Raw genomic sequence first — 27,571 nt, 5'->3', positions numbered from 1 at the left:
GCGATGGCGGCGGCAATTTCCTCTTTTGTCAGGGGGACTGGCGGCTCTGTGTGTCGTCTCCGTCATATGTGCGGGCGCAGCGCCGAACATTCGAGGCAATTTCCACGTCCACCCGGCGGCCGCGCGTATCACTCTCGCTCGTCGTCTTCGTCAGTGGTGGGGGGTCAAATGCTGCAGCCGTCGGGGAAATCTCATTTGGACGGTCATCTACCACACCCTGCGTCTAGCGGAAGTGGGATTTCTCTCTTCGACTTAGTCGCCGAAGATCGTCATAGGGCGTTTGTGTTTATCACGGGACACGTCATACCGACCTAAGGAGTGGATAAGGTTATTTCAAGATCTGGGCGAGCTCGTTGAAAGCCCTTGCCAGATCTTGGAATCTTTCTTTGAGGAGGGGGATTTCGGCAGCGGCGTGCAGATCGTCGCTGGGGAATCCCATGCGTAGGTGCAGTGCCCTCCTGGGGGCGTGGTTCTGCAGCCTCTGGAGTTTGTCCAGATACTGCTTCGCTGCGTATCCCCAGACAGGGCATGCGTACTCCACTGAACATATAAGGAACAGATAGGCATTTACTCCAATAGAGCAGGGAAGGGAGCTGGGTATAGGATGGACATTCTGGCACAGACCTTCCTGTGGACTTTGTCTATGTGGGGTTTCCACGTTAGTTTCGAGTCCAAGGTTACGCCGAGATACTTGGTGAATCTGCGCCAGGGGAGCCGGGATCGATGTAGGTGCAGGTGGAGTGCCCATGGCGGCCGTCATGGAAAGATCTTGTGTTCACTTGAGGCGTGACTCCACGATGGAGCTAAGTAAGGGTTTCCATGCCTTGCTCACTTGAAAACCTGTGTCTCGGTTTATGAGAATTTCAATGGCCTCTTTGAAGATGTTGTCGCAGTAGAAGCTGGTAGGGGCCAGAATCTTGGTCTCTTCGTATTTCGCCTTGTGCCCAGTTTCCAAGCAGTGTTCTGCCAGTGCCGATTTGTTGGGCTGGCCCAGGCGCATGTGGCGATGGTGATCTTTGCAGCTGTTTTCAACGGTTCGGATCGTTTGACCGATGTAGGATTTAACTCTACGCTTCAAGATCATTCCTGGGAATGGGTGGATGGCGTCACATGGCCCCCGAACATGTGACAAAAGTAGTTAGGTCCCTACGAAAAAGGCGCCAGGACCCTACCAGCTACCAGCTAGTTAAAAACCTCCCGCCCTCGGCTATCGAACACCTCGCGAATGCCTTCAACGAGATTACTCATACCCGCGAGTTTCCAGCATACTGGAAACACGCAGACGTGGTCGCGAAACACAAACCAGGGAAAGACCCTTTATTCCCGTAACCCTACAGGCCGATTAGCCGCTTGCCAACTCTCAGCAAGATCTATGAACTTCTCCTGCTTATTCCCATACAAGACCACATCACCAACGAGAGACTTCTGCCGGATTTCCAATTCGGATTCCGACAGAAGTACTCCACTCCACGACGGATCATGATACTGGTGGAGGCAGTCACATAGGGCATCAACCACAGAGGCTACTGTGGGATAGTGCTACTTGATGTACCCAAAGCCTTCGACTCAGTATGACATAAAGGGCTGTTATACAAGTTATACACACAGCGGTTACACAGGAGCATAGTCAGGTTAATCCAAAGCTATCTCGCTAATAGTTCTCTGTCAAGGCAAAAACAACCACCTCCACTAAAAGGCCTATTCGTGCAGGGGTGCCACTGGGAGCGGTCCTAAGGCCCGTTTTGTACAGTCTGTACACTGCGGACACTCCCACGGCCCCACACTGCACAGTACACTGACGACACAGCCTTTTACACTCATAATGTGTATAAGGAACTTGTCATTCGTAGGCTACAAAGGGATTTAGATAACACAGAAATCTGGGCCTGTCGCTGGCGCACCACCATCAATCCTGAAATGACACAGGCTATGCTGATCACCCAGAGACTTGGGAGAGGTGGACCGCCTCAAGCCCCCCCCCCCCCCCACACACACACGCACACTCTACACCTCCACCTACATAGATCCCGACCCCCTTGTCGCAGATTCACCAAGTATCTCGGCGTAACCTTGGACTCGAGACTAACGTGGAAACCCCACATAGACAAGGTCCACGGGAAGGTCTGTGCCAGAATATCCATCCTATACCCAGTCCTTAACACAACCAGCTCCCTTCCATGGTCTATTGGAGTAAATGCCTATCTGTTCCTTCTGTTCCTTATATGTTCAGTAATGGAGTACGCATGCCCTGTCTGGGGATACGCAGCGAAGCAGTATCTGGACAAACTCCAGAGGCTGCAGAACCACGCCCCCAGGAGGGCACTGCAACTACGCATGGGAATCCCCAGCGACGATCTGCACGCCGCTGCCGAAATCCCCCTCCTCAAAGAAAGATTCCAAGATCTGGCAAGGGCTTTCAACGAGCTCGCCCAGATCTTGAAATAACCTTATCCACTCCTTAGGTCGGTATGACGTGTCCCGTGATAAACACAAACGCCCTATGACGATCTTCGGCGACTAAGTCGAAGAGAGAAATTCCAAAAACTCCAAGTCCTAATACCAATCCTTAAAACATCCAACATCCCACCAACCTCAGGTAAGTACTAGACACCACCAGAACACCACCACAATACACAGACAGTCAAAACAGTCAAAGAAAATCACACACACACAACACAGATTGTGAAGTGAAATCCAAAGGCTATAAACTCCTCCATACACTGCCCCAATGAGTGAAAGTAAAAGGTGTGTGTGAGAGAGAGAGAGAGAGCAGACAGGCTATTCCATGAGAACCACCTGATGATGTCGGAAAGGTTATTCGCCGAAATGTCGTGGGACTTCAAGGATCGCATCCGGCTGAACACCCGAGAGGCTTGGAAATAAGATTGGTATACTTCAGGTCGGAGCATGCAGTGTTTGATCTCTTAATCGGTTAGGTACGTTGGCTAATTTAAAAAGGGAAATGGATAGATTGTAGTTAAGTTTGTGGGAATTAGTGAAGTGCGTTGGCAAGAATAAAAATGTTATTAATACTAAATCAGATTGCGAAACACAGGAATAGTAACTCTGCAATGTGCGTGCCGCTAAAACTCAGAAACGAGCCCGGTACGATCAAGAGAGTAATATGGTGTAGTAGCCCACTATTCCCCATCCGTGAAGAAGGTTCCTGTTTTTACCAGAAGGGCGTGTTTTTGAAGCTGGGAAGTTTCGTCTTCTACAAATTTTTAGAACGTTCGAGAACATTCGAGAGTATTCGAGAACATTCCGCACTATTCGAGAGCATTCCATTACATTCCAGAATGTTCCACAATGATCCTGGATTTTCTGGAATGTTTGGGAATGGTCTCCAACCTTCGGGAAGATTACAGAATGTTCGGGAACATCCCGGAACATAACAGATCATTGTGGAACGTTCCAGAACACTCTCGAATGTTGTGGAATGTTCTGGAACATTGGGACCATTCAAAGCTTTTGGGTTCGTTCTGGAATTCACCATTGATGGGGTTACCTATTGATAGGATGACGAGGGAAGGAACCGAAAGGTAGTGCAATGAGTGAAGTGTGAGTAGTTAAAGCGATACCGTCACTGGATATAAATCGGATAGAGTGTGAAATGTGTGTAAATCGCACTTAGTGTATTTTCTAATAAAACGTTGATTTGATTTATGTTTTGGATAATACCCGAGCATAAAAGAGTAGGAGATCTTGACAGTTCTGAAGGAAAACGGCGAAAACAAAAGGAACAGCGAAAAAATGAAACAGAGGAAAGGCGCGAACTCGTTTAAGTTCTCAACGAACTACAATGAGCACTGAGAGAAGCATAGAAATCGAAGAACAACGAAATGAACGGACTGAAGAATCAAGACTTGCTACACAGTCTTGTAATGAAAGACTGTAAACTCAAGCCAGCCATGAAAATATCACCCTACGAGAAGTGCGGACGAGGACAAGTAGACAGTACGACCTAACAAGTGAAGCTTTTCACTGCGTCCCGACGACAGGATGTAGCAAAACAGCGGTAATCGGAGAAGTGGATAACAATTTCGCAATGGAAAAAATTCAGTGGAGAAACCCCAGGATTCTGTTGTATGAATGAAGTGATTACCACCACTGGAGTGACTGCCACCACTAGAATGATTACCCCCGCTGGAAGCACCTTCGCGGGAATTTTTACTTTTATGACCGGGAAACTCCAGAATCAAAACATTTTCTTCAAAATATAAAAGCGTACAACACCTGCTTCCATATGACTTTTTTCGATGTAACTTCGATCAACACTAACAGAGATGAAATCGATGTTTTTTCCATCGAAGGACATATCTATCAAAACATGAGATCATTAGTACCACTACCCGCGGAAGATCATATATTTGTGGAATTATATTATACCGGAAATGAAGAAACAGAAAATAATCAACGATGCACAAATATCACTGGATTGAGACGAGAAGTAGTCCTAGATCTACAGAGGATCTTACAGAAGTAGAATCAACTAATTCACATATTCAAAACGGCACACAGCAACACAGACCGAATAATTTCTGATGACTATAAATTGTACTTCGAGCGGAAAGGAGACCATCTGGAGAACACAAACGAGATTTTATGCCCCTCAGATAGACAAAGTCGCCATAGTAATTTTAGACCGTGAAAACACAAGCCGCACTGCCGAGACACACCTTTCATATGATGCCCTCCAATATTCCATTAATATTTCTGCACGGGTGGGATGAATATGATTTTAATGTGGAACAAATCCAACTTGAAACAGGCGTTGAAACAAACAAAAAATTCATTTCAAGGAGTTCTTTGCATGCCGCTTTATGATCTGAGACAATGAAACATACAATCACAGTCTCAACATTCACCGTTTACTCCAACAATTCCTGGTAGGTATGTATGCAAAAATAGAAGCGGAACGGATGCTTTACATAAGACTGAATCAGAAGAAAGTGCACACAGAAGACTACATCCATGTTTGAGGAGCAATCATAAATGACGGAAACATTGAGGACATTGGAACAATGGTAATCTTATCCTCATCATACATTGTAAGTCCGAGACACATGCACGAATACACACAAGATGCCATTACCTACATAAGGAAATATGGACGACCTATCTTCTTCATAACATTCACATGTAACTCTTCGTGGCCATAACTCAAAGAACAACTAAGATACGTACAAGCCGCCATGCGTAGACACGACGTAATAGCCTGCGTTTTCCTACAAAAACAAATGACAGTTATTGAAGTTATCACAAAATACCACATCTTTGGAACCTTTAGATGTTTGATGTACACAATCGAATGGCAAAAATGAGGACTGCCTCACTCACGCAATCTCATATGGTCACACGAGAGAACTCATCCCACGGATATTGACAAAATAATACAAGCTGAATTTCCCAAAACACAAGAAGATCCGGAGCTGTACGACATAGTAGTGAAAAATATGATTCACGAACCTTGCGGGCAATTAAACTACAATTCGTCATGTATGAGTGATGGAAAACGTACAGAAAGTAAGAAAATGCCCAAAACCATACTTGGACGACACAGAATACGGAGTTGTGGCGATCCCAAACGCAGAAGACGATCACCAAAAAACGATGGCCCCATAGCAAAAATACGAATACAAGGCAGCGACGAACTGGAAATTGATAACCAAAGAGTAGTACTACATAATTCACTACTTTCCAAAATGTTCCAAGCACACATAAACGTAGAATACTGCAATTCAGTGAAATCCATCGAATATGTCTGTAACTATGTGAACAAAGGCAGTGACATGGCAGCCAAAGACAGCGAAGAACAAAGCAGAAACGATGAGATCCACATGTACCAAAGGGGAAGAAACATCACCAGTAACGAACCAGCGCAGCGGATTTTTGACTCTCCCATACACGAACGCGAACCAACTGTGCAACATCTAGCAGTACATTTGGAGAATGGACAAGAGTTTACTTCACAAAAGACACTACCAGCAAAACTACAAGCGAACCACCTCAGAACGCAACATTAACAGCTTTTACCCACTGTACCAAACGAATCCATTCGCGTAAACATTATTATATTTCGACGTCCGTACCTATTATACATGGAACACAACAAGGAAAACCTTTCAACGACGAGAAGAAGGAATTCCAGTAGAAGATCATCTAGGAATCATGAATACTTGCGCACTAGGCCGAGTGTACACTGTATATCCGAACAACGCCGACGCCGAATGTTTGTATCTCCGGATGTTAGTAAACGAAATACGCGGACTAACATGTTTCACAGATCTCAAGACTGTTGACAGTTACCTATGCCAGGCGTACAGAGAAGCATGCTAACTGTTAGGACTACTGAAAAACGAGAACCACTGGCAATTAACACTGCAAGGAGCCTTACTTAAAGCCTCAGCTGAATAAATGAGAGACTTATTCGCCATAATTCTGACAACATGTAACCCATCGAATCCAAAACAGATTTGGTTCAAAGAAAGTATAGGTGATGTAAAATGTAAATGCCGTGTGGCTAGGGCCTTCCGTCGGATAGACCGTTCGCTTGGTGCAAGTCTTTCGAGTTGACGCCACTTCGGCGACTTGCGTGTCGAAGTATGAGTGATGACATACTGTACCAAATCCGACGAGCTCATCCTGAACTGACCATCGTATTCAATGACGACATCTTCAACGGAACACTCATTCGCCTAGAAGATAAATATTTAGCAATAAACAACCAGACTTCAGTACAACTTGGGATGCAAGAACCATGAAAAGATGCTATCAGTGTTCTAAACTTCGAAAAAAGCACAACATCGACGAAATACTTGAATAGATTTATCACAACAAACCGCTCCTCAATAACAATCAAAAGGAAATTACAACGTTATCATGAACCGTATCGGCAACAACACTGGGGGAATCATTCACTTGGACCCACCAGGCAGTACCGGGAAAACGTTTATAATAAATCCGTCGATGGCGGAAATACGTGCTAAGCAACACATCGCACTTGCACTGGCATCATCCGGCATTGCAGCCACACTTATGGTAGGAGGACGAACTGCCCATTGCGCCCTACAGCTACCGTTGAATATAGCCAAAAAAACAATTCCTGGTATGTAAAATCTCAGTAGCATCTGGACAGTGTGAACTTCTAAAGCAAGCTAAAATTATCTTCTGGGACGAATGCGCAATGGCACATAAAAAAGCACTCGAAGCCATGGATAGAATATTACAAGAAAACTTAGAAGTGGTGGGTGGAACTCTACTCACACTCGGAAGATTTTCAACAAACACTTCCAGTTACCCCAAGTCAACACTAGCAGACGAGATCAATTCCTACTTAAAACAAATCAGATCTCAGGCCATACATACAAAAACTACGACTGACAAAGAATGTGAGAGGTGAACTATCGAAAGACGAAACAACAGCACATTTTGCTCAGCAGCTTTTACAAACAGGGGAAGGCAAGATAAAATAAGGGAAATAAGAGCTCGTACGGAAAGATATAGGTGTATGTGATTTGCAGAGTATCCATGTAGATGTAGATATACTACTGACCAGACGACGAGCCTCAGTAACCTCGACAGTGATTTCTGCAGCATAGCCACTGCTGAAAACGAACTCATAGACCAAATTTATCCTAATATTGTTCTCAACTGTACCAATCCGAACTGTTTATTTGAAAGAGAAATTTGGCAACTAAAAGTAATACTGTTGACGACGTCAACTTTAATATTCAAAAGAAAATTCCCTGTGAAGAGGGAATATACAAATCAATCGACACGATACTGAACATTGAAGAAAGTGTGAACTTCCCTACAGAAGTTCTAAACTCTTCGCAATACCAGGAATGCCGTTATTGGTATCTCCAATCACACTACTCATAAATATTATCTCACCTAAACTATGTAATGGAACCAGAATGACAGTCCAACAGCAGTCGAATACCATCGTCGAAGCCGACCTCACGAGTGGAAAGTACATAGAACACACACTATTTATCCCAAGACTACCACTGATATCTACTGAACTGCCATTCCAATGTCCGCAGTTTACAATCAATTTAGACTACAGTTTCACAATTAACAAAGAGCAAGGACAAACTTTAAAATATTGCGGCATCAAGACTCCTGCTTCTAAAAATGGTTCAAATGGCTCTGAGCACTATGGGACTTAACGTCTGAGGTCTGAGGTCCCCTAGAACTTAAAACTGCTTAAACCTAACTAACCTAAGGACATCACACACATCCATGCCCGAGGCAGGATTCGAACCTGCGACCGTAGCGGTCGCTCGGTTCCAGACTGAAGCGCCTAGAGCCGCTCGGCCACACCGGCCGGCTCCTGCTTCTCTCACGGTCAGCTCTACATAGCTTTCTCTCTAGTAGGAAATTGGAAAAAATTGTACATATGTACCTCGGATAACAAAATGAAAAATGTAGTTTGTAAACAAGTATTACACATAGTTGGAAAATGTTTTCAATACTTTTTTTTACCTCTTATACTTTAAAGTTTATCCTTCTATTTCAACTACCACACTATCAACTCCCTGAGTGAAGCCAGCTACCCCAGCTAGTAATGAAATAGAAAATAGGAAAGCGGGTGAGTTACTATGAACAGTGCAGTGAACGCATTATCGTGGCCAAGACAGGCCCGAGGCCAACACCCATCATTTTATAGCACATAGCTCTGTAGATGATAAAGAGATTGAAAGAATACATGATGAGACAAGAGAAATTATTCAGATAAGCAAGGTGAAAACTCCATTCTGACGTGGGACTGGAATTCGACAGCATGAAAAAGTAGAGAAGAAAAAGTAGTAAGAAAGCATGGTGTGGCGGAAAGGAATGAAAGAAGAAGCCATCTCGTAGAATTTTGCACAGAGCATGATTTAATCGCTTGGTTTAAGTATAATAAAAGAAGGTTTACGCAAAAAACAAACTTGGGAACTGATTGACTGTATAATGGAAAGATGGATTTCAAAACCAGATTGTAAGTTGTACGATAGTTCCAGCGGCAGACGTGGAGTCTAAGAGCAGATGTGTACTCTGACTGTAATTTATTGGTTTTGAACTGTTGATTCAAACTGAAGGAATTGCAGACAGGTAGGAAATTAACGTGATTGTCTGAAATAGGAGAAAGGAATACAATAGAAGACGAGTGAGTATCTTTGAGAGATGAAGTAGCGAAGGCAGCAGAGGATAACATACGTAAAAAGATAAGGTCTAGTACAAATCCCTGGCTAACACAGGAGGTATTGAATTTAACTGAGGCAAGAAGAAAGTATAAAAAGGCAGAAAAAGAAGCACGTAAATGAGAATATAGACGTCTAAAAAATGAGATTGACAAAAACTGCAGAGTGGTCAAACCGAAATGGTTAGGGCACAAATGCAAGGCTGTAGAAGCATTCATAACTAGGGAAAAGTGGATGACATCTATGGAAAAATTAAAGAGACACTTGGAAAATAGCGAAGCAGTTGTATGAATATCGAAAGATCAGATATGAAACGGAACACTAATCATAGAAGAGAAAGCTGAAAGGTGACGTGTGAGATATGATACACTATGTGATCAAAAGTATCCGGACACCACCAAAAGGATACGTTCTTCATATTAGGTGCACTGAGCTGCTACCCACTGCCAGGTAACCCATATCAGCGACCTCAGTAGTCACAACACATCGTGAGAGAGCAGAATGGGGCGCTCCGTGGAACTCACGGACTTCGAACGTAGAGAGGTGATTGGGTGTCACTTGTGTCATACGTCTGTACGCGAGATTTCCGCACTCCTAAACATCCCTAGGTCCACTGTGTCCGATGTGATAGTGTAGTGGTAACGTGAAGGGACACGTACAGCACAAAAGCGTACGTGTACAGGCCGATCTCGTCTGTTGACTGACAGAGACCGCCGACAGTTCAAGAGGGTAATAATGTGTAATAGGCAGACATCTATCCCGACCATCACACAGGGATTCCAAACTGCATCAGGATCCACTGCTAGTACTGTGACAGTTAGGCGCGAGCTGGAAAACTTGTATTTCACGGTCGAGGGCCTGTTCATAAACCACATTTCACGCCAGTTAATACGAGTACTAAACGACGACTTGCTTGGTGTAAGGAGCGTAAACATTGGACGATTGAACAGTAAAGAAAGGTTGTGTGGAGTGACAAATCACGGTACACAATGTGTCGATCCGATGGCAGGGTCTGGCTATGGCGAATGCCCAGTGAACATCATCTGTCACCGCACGTAGTGCCAACAGCAAAATTTGGAGGTGGTGGTGTTATGGTGTGGTCGTGTTTCTCATGGAGGGGGCTTACACCTTTCGTTGTTTTGCGTGGCAGTATCACAGCACAGGCCTATACCCATGTTTTAAGTACCTTCTTGCTTCCCACTGTTGAAAAGCATTTCGGGGATGGCGATTGCATCTTTCAACGCAATCGAGCACCTGTTCATAATGCACGGCCTGTGGCGGAGTGGCTACACGACCATAGCACCCCTGCCATGGACTGGCCTGCATAGAGTCCTGACCTGAATCGTAAGAAACGTTTGGGATGTTTCGGAACGCCAACTTCGTGCCAGACCTCACCGACCGACATCGATACCTCTCCTCAGCAGCACTCCGTGAAGAATGGGCTGCTGTTCCCCAAGAAACCTTGCAGCACCTGACATAAAGTATGCCTGCTAGGGCGATACTGAGGAAAGAAGATGAGGAAATGAGACATTTGAAGTAGTAGGCATTTCTAGGCAGCAAAATAAGTGATGACAGCCGATTTTTTAACATCTAATATCAATTTAAGTGTTAGGAAGTGTTTTCTAGAGGCGTCTATCTGGAGTATACCCTTTTATGAATGTGAAACGTGGAGAGTAAGCACTTCAAACAAAACGGGAACTGATGCTTTTGAAATGTGGTTCTAAGAAGAATTCTGAAGATTAGATTGGTAGATCACGTAACTAATGAGGAGGTACTGAATCGAATTGGGGAGAAAAAAAAAATTGTTGCACAACCTAACTAGAAGAAGGGATCGGTTGATAGGACATAACATGAGACATCACGAAACTGACAATTTGGTAACGGAAGTAAGTGTGAGATGTAAAAACTGTAGAGGGACGCCAAGTGATGAATAGAGAAAGCAAGTTCAAATGGATGCAAGTGTGGTAGTTATTCAGAGATGAGGATTCTTTTGTAAGATAGACTAGCAGTGAGAGCTCCAAGAAACCAGTTTTCAACAACGTATAATTATCACGAATGAAACTAGTAATTTTTTAATTTATTTGTTCTTTTATGTCGTAGAGTTCCCTGTTGTACCTGCTGATAAATGAGCTCGCTCCGTCGTCTGGAAACCTAAGGATTGGTGGAAAAGTGTCGTACGCGAGCCAGGAGCCGTGGGTGTTCGTGGGCAGCGTGCGGCAGAACATCCTGTTCGGACAGCCGTACGACCGGAAGAAGTACCAGCGCGTGGTGGAGGCGTGCGCCCTGTCCAAGGACTTTGAGCTGCTGCCGTACGGCGACCAGACGCTGGTGGGCGAGAAGGGCATCACCCTCAGCGGCGGACAGAGGGCCAGGGTCAGCCTCGCCAGGTACTTCAGCCAGTTACCAAAAAAAACATTGTTTTTGTCAACCAGTTATATACACATAGAGAGTCGTATAATTTCAATTGTAGCCGTTTTGAGGTTATTGTCAAACTAAACTGTTTTTAGAACAATCGCTTCACTATGCACATAGAATTAAATTTCCTGGATGAGTCATCCAGTCTGCTAAGTTGCCTCAGTTCTTTTGAAATCTCGTAGCAGATTACAATCGTTTGCCGGACCAAGACACAATCCCGAAAACTTGCCTTTCGCTCATTGTGATTATTTTGTGGTATTCACAATCAGTTGATGTCCTTTGTAAGCCCAGAATTATTCAGTTGCTTCTGTTACCGTGTATCAACATGGACGTTCTGTATGCTCGACTCATTTTGTTATTTAATCCTTCCAGCAGCCATTTTACTATGAAAATGTTGAAAATGCATAGTAAATTTGGTGATAAATAATCTATAAATGCCTGTGCAGCAGCTGTCATAGAGGCGACAAAACTTGCCCATAGCTATAGCTGTTTGAGTAATAACAAGTAATTTAATTCTGTTCCTGAGTTTCAAACGTTTTTCTGCGAAGAAGTGAATTGTGCCTGTCCATTTTACAGCGTGGACTGCTATTCACTAACTTACTCTTAGTTGCTTCCGTAAATTTATTGCGCTATCCTTGCGTTAGGCGACTTTTCAGGGTAGTGCACACAAGCAGTAGTGTAGCAGCAAATCTGGATTGCACTCAGCGACTTCTCGGGTTATTGCCACTTGACTTCCTACATAAAAAAGGAAAAGTGATTGAAATGGGTACGGACTGCTCCTGTTGTGTTCTGATCCAGGGGGAATTGGCTATTGTCTGTAAACAGCTGAAAGCTGCGTTGGTCACGGTCAGCATGCTTCAGGCTGGACTTCAATGGCGCTCGGACACCTAAGACGAGTGCTTGAGCACCTCTAGAGGTCATTGCGCTTTCTGGAATCCTTGCTCCTTCCGATTCGCACATCCCTAGTGGCAGACACTTGCTCGACGGTGACTGCCGAACAGTGGCAGTGTCGCGAGGCTCAGGCCGGGATGTGAAAGTCGGTACCGGCCGCACCGCTGTCCTTTTACGCCTAACAAATGTCTGAGGTATTACCCACTGCTGAAAGTACATCTAAAATCAGCATTGGATGGCTCGCCTGTTGGGACCGTGGCCGACCTTCCTGAGAGGTCCGGACAAGCGCACTGGGTGTGATTGCTTGTTGTTAGGAGCTTCACGTTAGGTGGGTAATGGAGTCCATCAGCGAATTAGCTTGCTTTCTTGGGGGGGGGGGGGATGCGTCGTCCGAGATGTGGAGCAGGTTCTGCCGGCAGCGATTGAGCTCAGTGGATGCGTCCGGTTGCAAATCGTGGCTCAAGTTCGCGCGGATGACGCGTGCCAGCTGGCTTCAGACCAGAACTCTAGCCTTTTTTTCCAACACTATTTCGCTCAGGAAGATAGCAGTGCAGTTCCTCCTTTAAATCGATGCATGAATGATAGAATGACACATATCTAAATGAGTGACAAAGGGACAAAAAAGGAACTGGGATCGCTGAACAGAGATAAAGGCTACTGGACCTTAGGATACCAATTAGAGTCTACACAGACAATGCGAAAGAACTTGGTCCTCTTCTAACAGTAGTGTACCGCACGCCTCTAGCGAAGCGTACCTAGTGACTGAAAAAAAGCACAGGGCATTCCAGTTTTCAAGAAGGTCATGGAACATACATACAGAACTGTATGCCTATATTCCTGATGTCGGTCTGTTGTAGAATTTTGGAACACGTTTTATAGTCGCGTATTACGCCGCATTGGTGAAACCGGTTCCCGTCATATCACCGAACTCAAGCGCTGTCGAGCCTGGATAGCACTTAGATGGGTCACCGTCCGGGTCTGATGAGTACTGTTGGCAAGCGAGGTGCACTCAGCCCTTGAGAGGCCAAGTGAGGCGCTACTTGATTCAGAAGTAGCGGCACGGTAAGTAACAACGGCTGGGAGAGCGGTGTGCCTACCACAGGGCCCTCCATATCCGCATCGGGTGACACTTAAGGGCTGAGGACGAGGTGGCGGCCGGTCGGTACGGTTGGGCCTTCCAGACCTGTTCGGACGGTGTTTATTGTGAAACTTCCATAGGAATCAACATGTGTCCCGAAAATATAGCTTGTGTGAAACCAAATTCGCTCTATTCGTCCACGACACCCAGTAAGCTGCAGCTCGGTGTTCCGGAAGGAGTTCGATACAATTCCGCACTACCATCTAATGAACAAAATGCAAGCGTACGGAAAATCAGGCCATCTGTGTAACTGGACTGAAGAGCTTCTAGCAAACAGAAAATAGAATATCATTCTGAACAGTGGAAAGTCTTCAAAAGTATAAGTCGCTCCGGAAGTGGGACCGTTCAAATGGTTCAAATGGCTCTGAGCACTATGGGACTTAACATCTATGGTCATCAGTCCCTAGAACTTAGAACTACTTAAACCTAACTAACCTAAGGACATCACACAACACCCAGTCATCACGAGGCAGAGAAAATCCCTGACCCCGCCGGGAATCGAACCCGGGAACCCGGGCGTGGGGTGGGACCGTTAATTTACAAAATACGTATAAATCACCTAGTAGATAACGTGGGAAATTCCATGTGACGTTTTGCGGAGGACGCTGTAGTATACACAGAATAATTTCACAACTGCAGAACAATCACTGAAAGCTATTACTACTATAAAATATCTATGGCTATGTGTAGGCAACGACCTGAAGCCGAACGACCACATTAAGCAATCACGCGTAAGAAAGATGACAGATTGAGATTCATTGGAAGAATATTCATAAATGTAGTTCACAAACAAAAGAAGTAACTTATAAAACACTCGTTTGACTAACACTCGAATACTGCTCGTCAGACAGGGATCCGTACCAGATAGGGCTGATAGAGGAAGACGCAAAATCGGAATAAGAGCAACACGTTTCGTTATAGGTTCATTAAGTAAGTGCGAAGGTGTCACGGAGACTCTGTTTGTAGACGTAGCAAGAGAGGCGTTCTGCATCACGGTGTGGTACTCATATTACTCGTAAATTGTCGAAGTTCCGCGAACGCACGTTGCTAGGAGACTCAACCAATACATTGCTTTCATTCTACGAACTCATATAACTTGCGAAAGACCACGAAGATAATATTAGAGAGTCGAGCCCCCAGGAGGCTTCTTCCCGCGAATAATATGCGACTGGAACGGGAGTACATATAGATACAGATATGTAAGGATGAAACGATTTGAGCGGTAAACCAGAGAGAGTATATGGGATAGTGACGTATTAATACAAACGTCTCAAAAATGAGATCGACAGGAAGTGCAAAATGGCTAAGCAGGGATGGCTAGAGGACAAATGTAAGGATGTAGAGGCTTATCTCACTAGGGATAAGATAGATACTGCCTACAGGAAAATTAAAGAGACCTTTGGAGAGAAGAGAACCACTTGTATGAATATCAAGAGCTCAGATGGCAAACCAGTTCTAAGCAAAGAAGGGAAGGCAGAAAGGTGGAAGGAGTATATAGAGGGTTTATGCAAGGGCGATGTACTTGAGGACAATATTATGGAAATGGAAGAGGATGTAGATGAAGACGAAATGGGAGATAAGATACTGCGTGAAGAGTTTGACAGAGCACTGAAAGACCTGAGTCGAAACAAGGCCCCGGGAGTAGACAACATTCCATTAGAACTACTGATGGCCTTGGGAGAGCCAGTCATGACAAAACTCTACCATCTGGTGAGCAAGATGTATGAGACAGGCGAAATACCCACAGACTTCAAGAAGAATATAATAATTCCAATCCCAATGAAAGCAGTTGTTGACAGATGCGAAAGTTACCGAACTATCAGTTTAATAAGTCACAGCTGCAAAGTACTAACGCGAATTCTTTACAGACGAATGGAAAAACTGGTAGAAGCGGACCCCGGGGAAGATCAGTTTGGATTCCGTAGAAATGTTGGAACACGTGAGGCAATACTAACCTTACGACTTATCTTAGAACAAAGATTAAGGAAAGGCAAACCTACGTTTCTAGCATTTGTAGACTTAGAGAAAGCTTTTGACAACGTTAACTGGAATACTCTCTTTCAAATTCTGAAGGTGGCAGGGGTAAAATACAGGGAGCGAAAGGCTATTTACAATTTGTACAGAAACCAGATGGCAGTTATAAGAGTCGAGGGGCATGAAAGGGAAGCAGTGGTTATTCAATCTGTATATTGAGCAAGCAGTAAAGGAAACAAAAGAAAAATTCGGAGTAGGTATTAAAATTCATGGAGAAGAAGTAAAAACTTTGAGGTTCGCCGATGACATTGTAATTCTGTCAGAGACAGCAAAGGACTTGGAAGAGCAGTTGAACGGAATGGACAGTGTCTTCAATGGAGGATATAAGATGAACATCAACAAAAGCAAAACGAGGATAATCGAATGTAGTCAAATTAAATCGGGTGATGCTGAGGGGATTAGATTAGGAAATGAGACACTTAAAGTAGTATAGGAGTTTTGCTATTTAGGGAGTAAAATAACTGATGATGGTCGAAGTAGAGAGGATATAAAATGTAGACTGGCAATGGCAAGGAAATCGTTTCTGAAGAAGAGAAATTTGTTAACATCGAGTATAGATTTAAGTGTCAGGAAGTCGTTTCTGAAAGTATTTGTATGGGGTGTAGCCATGTATGGAAGTGAAACATGGACGATAACCAGTTTGGACAAGAAGAGAATAGAAGCTTTCGAAATGTGGTGCTACAGAAGAATGCTGAAGATAAGGTGGGTAGATCACGTAACTAATGAGGAGGTATTGAATAGGATTGGGGAGAAGAGAAGTTTGTGGCACAACTTGACGAGAAGAAGGGATCGGTTGGTAGGACATGTTTTGAGGCATCAAGGGATCACAAATTTAGCATTGGAGGGCAACGTGGAGGGTAAAAATCGTAGAGGGAGACCAAGAGATCAATACACTAAGCAGATTCAGAAGGATGTAGGTTGCAGTAGGTACTGGGAGATGAAGAAGCTTGCACAGGATAGAGTAGCATGGAGAGCTGCATCAAACCAGTCTCAGGACTGAAGACCACAACAACAACAACAGCTTTTTTTAACTGTTGTTGTTGTTGTTATTGTTGTGGTCTTCAGTCCTGAGACTGATTTGATGCAGCTCTCCATGCTATCCTATCCACTGCAAGCTTCTTCATCTCCCAGTACTTACTGCAACCTACATCCTTCTGAATCTTTTTACTGTATTCATCTCTTGGTCTCCCTCTACGATTTTTACCCTTCTCGCTGCCCTCCAATGCTAATTTTGTGATCCCTTGATGCCTCAGAACATGTCCTACCAGCCGTTCCCTTCTTCTTGTTAAGTTGTGCCACAAACTCCTCTTCTCCCCAATTCTATTCAATACCTCCTCATTAGTTATTTGATCTACCCATCTAATCTTCAGCATTCTTCTGTAGCACCACATTTCGGAAGCTTCTATTCTCTTCTTGTCCAAACATTTTACCGTCCATGTTTCACTTCCATACATGGCTACACTTCATACAAATACTTTCAGAAAGGACTTCCTGACACTTAAATCTATACTCGATGTTAAAAAATTTCTCTTCTTCAGAAACGCTTTCCTTGCCATTGCCAGTCTACATTCTATACCCTCTCTACTTTGACCATCGTCAGTTATTTTGCTCCCCAAATAGGAAAACTCCTTTACTACTTTAAGTGTCTCATTTCCTAATCTAATTCCCTCAGCATCATCTGACGTAATTCGACTACATTCCATTATTCTCGTTTTGCTTTTGTTGGTGTTCATCTTATATCCTCCTTTCAAGACACTGTCCATTCCGTTCAACTGCTCTTCCAAGTCCTTTGCTGTCTCTGATAGAATTTCAATGTCATCGGCGAACCTGAAAGTTTTTATTTCTTCTCCATGGATTTTAATACCTACTCCGAATTTTTCTTTTGTTTCCTTTACTGCTTGCTCAATATACAGATTGAATAACGTCGGGGAGAGGCTACAACCCTGTCTCACTCCCTTCCCAGCCACTGCTTCCCTTTCATGCCCCTTGACTCTTATAACTGCCATCTGGTTTCTGTACGAATTGTAAATAGCCTTTCGCTCTCTGTATTTTACCCCTGCCACCTTTAGAATTTGAATGAGAGTTTGAAAGCGATAAAAAATCAGTTATAATTAATGCTTGCTAATCTCCTAAGACGGATGTTTTTGACGCTCATTTTAGTTGTGTAATTTTTTACCAATAATGGTAACCCTAACAACACATAACCTGACATTCTGAGGTATTACATGTTCAGACTGTCTTCTTCCATCCTACCGCCCAACTTGTTTTCTATCTATATAGCGCCCTATCCTAACACGGTCGATTTTGGAACTACTCAACTCGTACTCTGGTATAAAGGCTGCTACTAACGTGACTAAATAATTTATGAATTCTTGAGCAATCTTTTTAATGAATATTTCGTTATAGGCTAATCGTATACATCTAGACTGAAATAAAATAATATCACTGCAGTAACGGAGGTCTGTTAATGGACACCAACGTGTGCCTCATAGTGCGCGCGGCATTCCTAGCTCCACAAGCTGCGACATTGTCGCGAATAAGACAGTGACTCGAATATAGAATAAGTTTCCTTTACTTTACATCTACGGTCACAAACTTTTTGTCAACAGATTACCGGTTTCGCTCTATAATGACCATCTTCAGATCTGTTTTAAAAAACGACGCAATGCATTAGGACATCGTTTTTATAAAACAGATCTGAAGATGGTCATTATAAACCGAAACCGGTAATCTGTTGACAAAAAGTTTGTGACCATAGACGTAAAGTATGGAAATGCATTCGTAACTGACGAACGAAGAGACGGCATTCAACGTTTTACTTGTCCTGTTATTTCTAGTTCAATTTTTCATGTCAAAATCAGAACAGGGGTCATTGCGATGACGGTGACAGAGAAAATTAAGCATCCTCCTTTTCAACGACAGCAGAGAAGTTTATGCGTTAAGGATAAAACAACTAAATGGATGACTACAGCTGAGCGTAATAATATCAAAACCAGCAGCAAAATATAGTAACTTAGCTTCCTGGCAACAAATTAATTGCTAAAACTTGCAAGACTTCTTTAGAGTGTTCGATGTGTTTATAAATGCTCAAATAATTCGCTCGAGTGTGCCAGCCTTTGTATTAATCGTATTGAGCCCTTCTAGAAAAACTGAAGTGTTTTTTTTTCATTTGACAATAAACATTGGAAGTTAAATTAACATAAAAGGAAGTAGCTTTAAAATGTTTTAAGTTGTCAACCTTATTGCTTGATGGGCAGTTGTAGTAAACAATTGTGAGCCTTTTGAGTTCAGTAAGCCAGTAAGAAAAAAGCTTTTTCGTAAAGGTTTGGGCAACATCACAATTTTTATGTGATTTGGTAATACATAGCTTCCTGGGAGTTATATATCCTCGTGACATATTACGGACTTCATCAGCGGCAGCGTAACTTTCTCTCTCGCATCTGTTGCGTTAGCAATTGATTGTCCTGTAGTGCAGCATGTATTGGTTTCCTGTTCATAAAACGGTGACATGAAGCAAAACATGAGATCCTTCTGCTTCTATCTACGGTTTTAAATGAAATGAAATTTACTTTATTAGTGCAGACCGTCTTACCCTGGAGAGGAACGTGATGCAGGGATAACAATTTTATTTTCATGTCTCACAGTGTCAAAGGAATTTCGGAGCAGCGTCGCATTCTATCCCTCACACTACTGCTATAAAAAAAACAAGTGTAGGTGTTCCTAAAAATTATGATGTAGAGCTTAGTTCAATTTGCGATGGCTAACACACGTGACAGTTAAAGTTCAATAAATTGTTTATAATCCTCATAAATGTGCGCAGAAGACCAGTCGGGCTTAACTGATATACTAATGTTAAATTCTACCAGGTCCCCATCGTATATATTGAAGCACTATCTAACTGTTCTAACAAGTTTCAATAACTTTCAGCATACGGTATGGATCCCAGCACTGCTCTCAGTGCTGAGTCCCTTCGAAAGTCAAAAGTATCCTAAATTGTTTATCATGTGCGAAACATCGAGTCCCTCTGAAGGAGTATGTAATGAATTTGTTGCTTTTCATTAGAAGTACTTCACTAACGCGGCTAAACTGCAGCCAAACTGACAAAGATACTGGCACAAAAGCGTTTCGAACATCATCCTCCCAATATTCGCACCTCATGATTCGTATTCTTTATTCCCACTATAGGTCTCTAATTGACGCAAGCCTTATTAACCAGACTCGTAAAGTTCATATGTTTTGAACAATACATGATAATTACAAATTAACTGCACCATGACGTACACGCTTAATTTCTGATCAAACTGGGACGAGTCACTAGACATCTAACATAAACACTGTACCGCGATTTTTCCGCATTACAGGGCGTCTCATCTGTGGGAGACTTTCCAGTTCTGGACTAAGAAATGACGTAGCACTTCTGGATCTCGTGTACTTAAGGATATTAATAATACGCATTTAGCTCATCTAATTTTCATCTTAATTTATATAAAAGCACATAGATTTACGTTTATATCGATAGCTATCTCTTGATACGAATGCATGCTGCTGCGTGTAACATTCTGTTACTTATGTAGCGTCTGAAAAGCAATAAAACATGGTAATTAGTTTCGTGCTGCCACCAGCTAAGTGAAAAGTGTGAATAATCTAATGAATTTCTTTATTGAATATATTTGTAGATACCTCTCACCAAGACACATCTGTTGACACTTCGCTGAGTGTCGTATTTGTTTTATTAAAAGAAAGAATTAATTTCAAAAATGCAGTAATGAAATCTGCGCTTTGATCAACTGCAGCTCTGCAAGCGCTGGTGGAAACGAGTATTTCCGTCTCAACTCTATTTTTTATCTGCCGTTTTTGCCTATTGAATATATTTATTCTTGCGTGAAATATAAGGACTAATAAGAGCAATATAAAATGCCACTGGGTCACTTTTACAGTCTATCTGAAGCTACCAGTTCTTCAGTTTTGTACAGCGACTCACCTTTCGTAAATGAACAAACCACCACGTGGGCGCTAGCTGTAATTCTGCTGTTATACCGCTGTCATACTGCTCGTGTATAGGATTTCACCTCGTTACGTCACACACTGTTACTTTAGGCAGTAATTACTGGCGTCAGTGAATGATTGTAACTTCTCATAATATTCTCTTCCAGTTTAAATCAAAATTGTATGTGGAATTCAGGTACCCATGACGAGACCAAGAAATTTATAATGTTGCAAAATGATTTCATCCCTAATACTTAAGCTTTAGTAGGTATCATATAAAAATAATGTTATTAACATGCCCTCGGAATATTTTGCGGAGGCTTACCTGAATAAAATCTTCTCGGCACTAAGATGTTACACATAGAACACCTAATAGGATCTGTTAACTATTATTTCTTCAAGTGTTCAAATGTTCAAATGTGTGTGAAATCTTATGGGACTTAACTGCTAAGGTCATCGGTCGCTAAGCTTACACACTACTTAACCTAAATTATCCTAAGGACAAACACACACACACCCATGTCCGAGGGAGGACTCGAATCTCCGTCGGGACCAGCCGCACAGTCCATAACTGCAGCTCCCTAGACCGCTCGGCTCTTCAAGTGTATCAAATGGTTCAAATGGCTCTGAGCACTATGGGACTCAACTTCTGAGGTCATTACTCCCCTAGAACTTAGAACTAGTTAAACCTAACTAACCTAAGGACATCACATACATCCATGCCCGAGGCAGGATTCGAACCTGCGACCGTAGCGGTCTTGCGGTTCCAGACTGCAGCGCCTTTAACCGCACGGCCACTTCGGCCGGCTCAAGTGTATCGATGCTGTAATTCTGGTACTATAATGCTCTATCTTCATGAACCTACAACACAGCTACCGTACTTAATCACCAATGGAAATTTTTTTAGTTCTTGTGTTTCGTTTTGGCCATGTGTTGTCTTGTGACAGCCAGAGCGACAGCACCAGCAGCAGCGAGTACTGTTTGTATAAAGCGTTTATTTTGCATTTTGTTTACGACCTTCCACTAAGGAAGGGGTTCTATTTGTGTTTATCTGCTCTGCATAGTAACTAACAGTTCTTGATAAAACTTTACGTAGTTTTCGTGTTAGATTCCTTAGTGTTTTCTTGATCGTTTAGAACAGAAAGCGCCCTAAAACCGTCTTTTGTTTGTTTCGCGGCCGTTAGCCACTAGTCACTTGAATCGGCAGTTGTCTTGTGACAGCCAGAGCGACAGCACCAGCAGCAGCGAGTACTGTTTGTATAAAGCGTTTATTTTGCATTTTGTTTACGACCTTCCACTAAGGAAGGGGTTCTATTTGTGTTTATCTGCTCTGCATAGTAACTAACAGTTCTTGATAAAACTTTACGTAGTTTTCGTGTTAGATTCCTTAGTGTTTTCTTGATCGTTTAGAACAGAAAGCGCCCTAAAACCGTCTTTTGTTTGTTTCGCGGCCGTTAGCCACTAGTCACTTGAATCGGCAGTTGTCTTGTGACAGCTAGAGCGACAGCACCAGCAGCAGCGAGTACTGTTTGTATAAAGCGTTTATTTTGCATTTTGTTTACGACCTTCCACTAAGGAAGGGGTTCTATTTGTGTTTATCTGCTCTGCATAGTAACTAACAGTTCTTGATAAAACTTTACGTAGTTTTCGTGTTAGATTCCTTAGTGTTTTCTTGATCGTTTAGAACAGAAAGCGCCCTAAAACCGTATTTTGTTTGTTTCGCGGCCGTTAGCCACTAGTCACTTGAATCGGCAGTTGTCTTGTGACAGCCAGAGCGACAGCACCAGCAGCAGCGAGTACTGTTTGTATAAAGCGTTTATTTTGCATTTTGTTTACGACCTTCCACTAAGGAAGGGGTTCTATTTGTGTTTATCTGCTCTGCATAGTAACTAACAGTTCTTGATAAAACTTTACGTAGTTTTCGTGTTAGATTTCTTAGTGTTTTCTTGATCGTTTAGAACAGAAAGCGCCCTAAAACCGTCTTTTGTTTGTTTCGCGGCCGTTAGCCACTAGTCACTTGAATCAGCAGTTGTCTTGTGACAGCCAGAGCGACAGCACCAGCAGCAGCGAGTACTGTTTGTATAAAGCGTTTTTGTACTTATTTGCTGCGCTTAGCTTTTAAATAGTTTTTCTGGGAAAACCTAGCGTAGTTTTCGCGTCTCGTATTTCAGTGAGTGTTTCTTGATTATCAGAGTAGCTCATCAGAAGATTATCTTGGGAATTTGTCACCGTATATAGTAGGGTAAACATAGTCATGTGTAGGGGCTGTGGTTGTTGTGAGCGGACGCAAGGAGAATTGGCCACTCTTCGGGGGCAGGTGGAGGCTTTGTCTGTTAGGCTCATCGAGCTTGAGGCGCAGGCGTCGGCTCGTAGTGGCGTTGGGGCAACTGTGGTGAGACCTATGCCTACTTCGGTGGCCTTGGAATCACATGGAACCCCTGATGTCGCTGCGTCTTCCGGCAGTGAGCATCTTACCGGTCAGCCATCACTCCAGGGTGAATGGCGGACAGTGGTGGGCTCGCGCGTGCCTGGCCGAAAGGCGAAGGTGGGATCTGGCCGCGTGGCAGCTGCCATACCCCTTTCCAACAGGTACGGGGTGCTTCCTAGTGGTGATGACATCGTTTCCGAGCCACCACAGGGTGCCTCGCCTGTTGGGCCAGTGGCCGATTCTCCGGCAAGGTCCCGACAGTCACAGAGGGCGGGCCTATTAGTTATAGGGGGCTCCAACGTTAGGCGGGTTATGGAGCCCCTCAGGAAAATAGCGGGTAGGTCGGGGAAGAATGCCAGTGTGCACTCGGTGTGCTTGCCGGGGGGTCTCGTCCGTAATGTGGAGGAGGCCCTTCCGGCAGCTATTGAACGCACTGGGTGTGACCGGCTGCAGATAGTAGCACATGTCGGAACGAATGACGCCTGCCGCTTGGGTTCTGAGGCCATCCTTGGTTCCTTCCGGCGGCTGGCTGATTTGGTGAAGACAACCAGCATCGCACGCGGAGTGCAAGCTGAGCTTAATATCTGCAGCATAGTGCCCAGAGTCGATCGCGGTCCTCTGGTTTGGAGCCGTGTGGAGGGTCTAAACCAGAGGCTCAGACGACTCTGCGACTATAATGGTTGCAAATTCATCGACCTCCGTTATTGGGTGGAGAACTGTAGGGCCCCCCTAGACAGGTCAGGCGTGCACTACACACCGGAAGCAGCTACTAGGGTAGCAGAGTACGTGTGGCGTGCACACGGGGGTTTTTTAGGTTAGAGGGACCCCCCCTTGGCCGAAACGATAAAATACCTGACGGCTTACCAGAGAGGACATTATCATCGTTGATAAAGAATGTCCGTCCTCAGAGACCAAAAACAGGAAAAGTTAACGTAATATTGGTAAACTACAGGAGTATCCAGGGCAAGGTTCCTGAATTAGTATCTCTTATTGAAGGAAATAGTGCGCATATAGTATTAGGAACGGAAAGTTGGTTAAAACTGGAAGTGAACAGTAACGAAATCCTAGACACAGAATGGAATATATACCGCAAGGATAGGATAAACGCCAATGGTGGAGGAGTATTTATAGCAGTAAAGAATTCAATAATATCCAGTGAAGTTATTAGCGAATGCGAATGTGAAATAATCTGGGTTAAGTTAAGTATCAAAGGTGGGTCAGATATGATAGTCGGATGCTTCTATAGACCACCTGCATCAGCAACCGTAGTAGTTGAGCGCCTCAGAGAGAACCTGCAGAACGTCGTGAAGAAGTTTCCTGATCATACTATTGTAATAGGGGGAGACTTCAATCTACCAGGTATAGAATGGGATAGTCACACAATCAGAACTGGAGCCAGGGACAGAGACTCTTGTGACATTATCCTGACTGCCTTGTCCGAGAATTACTTCGAGCAGATAGTTAGAGAACCAACTCGTGAAGCTAACGTTTTAGACCTCATAGCAACAAATAGACCGGAACTTTTCGACTCCGTGAATGTAGAAGAGGGTATCAGTGATCATAAGTCAGTGGTTGCATCAATGACTACAAGTGTAATAAGAAATGCCAAGAAAGGAAGGAAAATATATTTGCTTAACAAGAGTGATAGGGCACAAATCGCAGAATATCTGAGTGACCACCATCAAACGTTCATTTCTGAGGAAGAGGATGTGGAACAAAAATGGAAAAAATTCAGAAACATCGTCCAGTACGCCTTAGATAAGTTCGTACCGACTAAGGTCCAAAGCGAGGGGAAAGATCCACCGTGGTATAACAATCATGTACGAAAGGTACTACGGAAACAAAGAAAGCTTCATCATAGGTTTAAGAGTAGTCGAATCATAGCTGATAAGGAAAAGCTGAACGAAGCGAAAAAGAGCGTAAAGAGAGCAATGAGAGAAGCATTCAACGAATTCGAACATAAAACATTGGCAAACAATCTAAACAAGAACCCTAAAAAGTTTTGGTCATATGTAAAATCGGTAAGCGGATCTAAATCCCCTATTCAGTCACTCGTTGACCACGATGGAACCGAAACAGAGGACGACCGAAGAAAGGCAGAAATACTGAATTCAGTGTTCCGAAACTGTTTCACTGCGGTAAATCGTAACACGGTCCCTGACTTCAGCCGTCGCACGGACGCCAAAATGGAAAATATTGAAATAAACGATATCGGAATTGAAAAACAACTGCTATCACTTAGTAGCGGAAAAGCATCCGGACCAGACGAGATACCCTTAAGATTCTACAGTGATTATGCTAAAGAACTTGCCCCCTTTCTATCAGCAATTTATCGTAGATCGCTGGAAGAACGTAAAGTACCTAGCGACTGGAAGAAAGCGCAGGTCGTTCCCATTTTCAAGAAGGGTCATAAATCAGATGCGAATAATTATAGGCCTATTTCGCTTACGTCAATCTGTTGTAGAATAATGGAACATGTTTTGTGTTCTCGTATTATGACGTTCTTAGATAATACAAATCTCCTTCATCATAACCAACATGGATTCCGCAAACAGAGATCATGTGAAACTCAGCTCGCCCTATTTGCCCAAGAAATTCACAGTGCCGTAGACACTGGCGAGCAGATTGATGCCGTATTCCTGGACTTCAGGAAGGCATTTGATACGGTTCCGCACTTACGTTTAGTGAAAAAAAATACGAGCTTACGGAATATCGGACCAGGTTTGTGATTGGATTCAGGATTTCCTAGAAGAAAGAACACAACATGTCATTCTTAACGGTTCAAAATCTGCAGATGTAGAGGTAATTTCGGGAGTACCGCAGGGAAGCGTGATAGGACCTTTATTGTTTACAATATACATAAATGACTTAGTTGACAACATCGGTAGCTCCGTGAGGCTATTTGCAGATGACACGGTTGTCTACAAGAAAGTAGCAACATCAGAAGACTCGTACGTACTCCAGGAGGACCTGCAGAGGATTAATGCATGGTGCGACAGCTGGCAGCTTTCTCTAAACGTAGATAAATGTAATATAATGCGCATACATAGGGGCAGAAATCCATTCCAGTACGATTATGCCATAGGTGGTAAATCATTGGAAGCGGTAACGACCGTAAAATACTTAGGAGTTACTATCCGGAGCGATCTGAAGTGGAATGATCACATAAAACAAATAGTGGGAAAAGCAGGCGCCAGGTTGAGATTCATAGGAAGAATTCTAAGAAAATGTGACTCATCGACGAAAGAAGTAGCTTACAAAACGCTTGTTCGTCCGATTCTTGAGTATTGCTCATCAGTATGGGACCCTTACCAGGTTGGATTAATAGAAGAGATAGACATGATCCAGCGAAAAGCAGCGCGATTCGTCATGGGGACATTTAGTCAGCGCGAGAGCGTTACGGAGATGCTGAACAAGCTCCAGTGGCAGACACTTCAAGAAAGGCGTTACGCAATACGGAGAGGTTTATTATCGAAATTACGAGAGAGCACATTCCGGGAAGAGATGGGCAACATATTACTACCGCCCACATATATCTCGCGTAATGATCACAACGAAAAGATCCGAGAAATTAGAGCAAATACGGAGACTTACAAGCAGTCGTTCTTTCCACGCACAATTCGTGAATGGAACAGGGAAGGGGGGATCAGATAGTGGTACAATAAGTACCCTCCGCCACACACCGTAAGGTGGCTCGCGGAGTATAGATGTAGATGTAGATGTAGATCAACAAATATCTTCAGAGTGGATGTCACATCAGATTAATCTGCAGCATATTGCGTATTGAACGTACAACTTACATTTTACATATAATTTTCTTCCCAATGGGAAAAAACAGATGCTTACCGTCGGCGTGAATACTGCATATGCATCCTATGGCTGGACTCATTTTACGTACACAATACGAAAACTCGACTGAAAATATCTGCAACAACACCGGAGAGAAGGTGCCTCACGACTGTTACATCAAATGATATACAACAAAATTGCATATTATTAACGTCGAGTCACTTAATGCTGTAATACTTCCTTTCTTCTTTTCACAGAGCAGTTTACCGTGAAGCGGATATTTACTTGCTTGATGATCCTTTATCTGCGGTCGATACTCATGTTGGGAAGCACCTCTTTGATGAATGCATCACCTCCTATCTGGGAGGCAAGACCAGAATCCTGGTAACTCACCAGCTTCAGTACGTGCAGGGAGCTGACAACATCGTGGTGCTCAACAAGGTAGGCCAAAGTACTCCATAACTGAGCTGTATTATCTTCCTAGAGTGACACGTATGGGGAAAAAAGAATTATTTACTGCAGGGTAGGATAGAACAGCAGGGCAGCTTCGACGAGATCCTCCAGAGCGGTGTCAGCTTCTCAAAGCTGATGAGCAGTTCGGAGGAGGACGGAGACACGGATCCAGCGAGTATGAGGCGCACGCAGAGCACTCGAAAATCATTGCTGGTAATCAAGGGCACTTTCATCTTATAAAGCTGAGTT

General features: G+C 43.6%; 1 pseudogene; it reads left to right on the top strand.

Annotated features, from left to right (window-relative positions):
* LOC126456356 (ATP-binding cassette sub-family C member 4-like) overlaps positions 1-27,571 on the top strand; it is a 212,906-nt pseudogene that overhangs the window by 71,715 nt on the left and 113,620 nt on the right.

Source organism: Schistocerca serialis, chromosome 2 (assembly GCF_023864345.2).
Source record: "Schistocerca serialis cubense isolate TAMUIC-IGC-003099 chromosome 2, iqSchSeri2.2, whole genome shotgun sequence".
In the NCBI taxonomy this organism is placed as follows: Eukaryota; Metazoa; Arthropoda; class Insecta; order Orthoptera; family Acrididae; genus Schistocerca; species Schistocerca serialis.
This window is presented reverse-complemented; position numbering and strand designations above follow the sequence as displayed.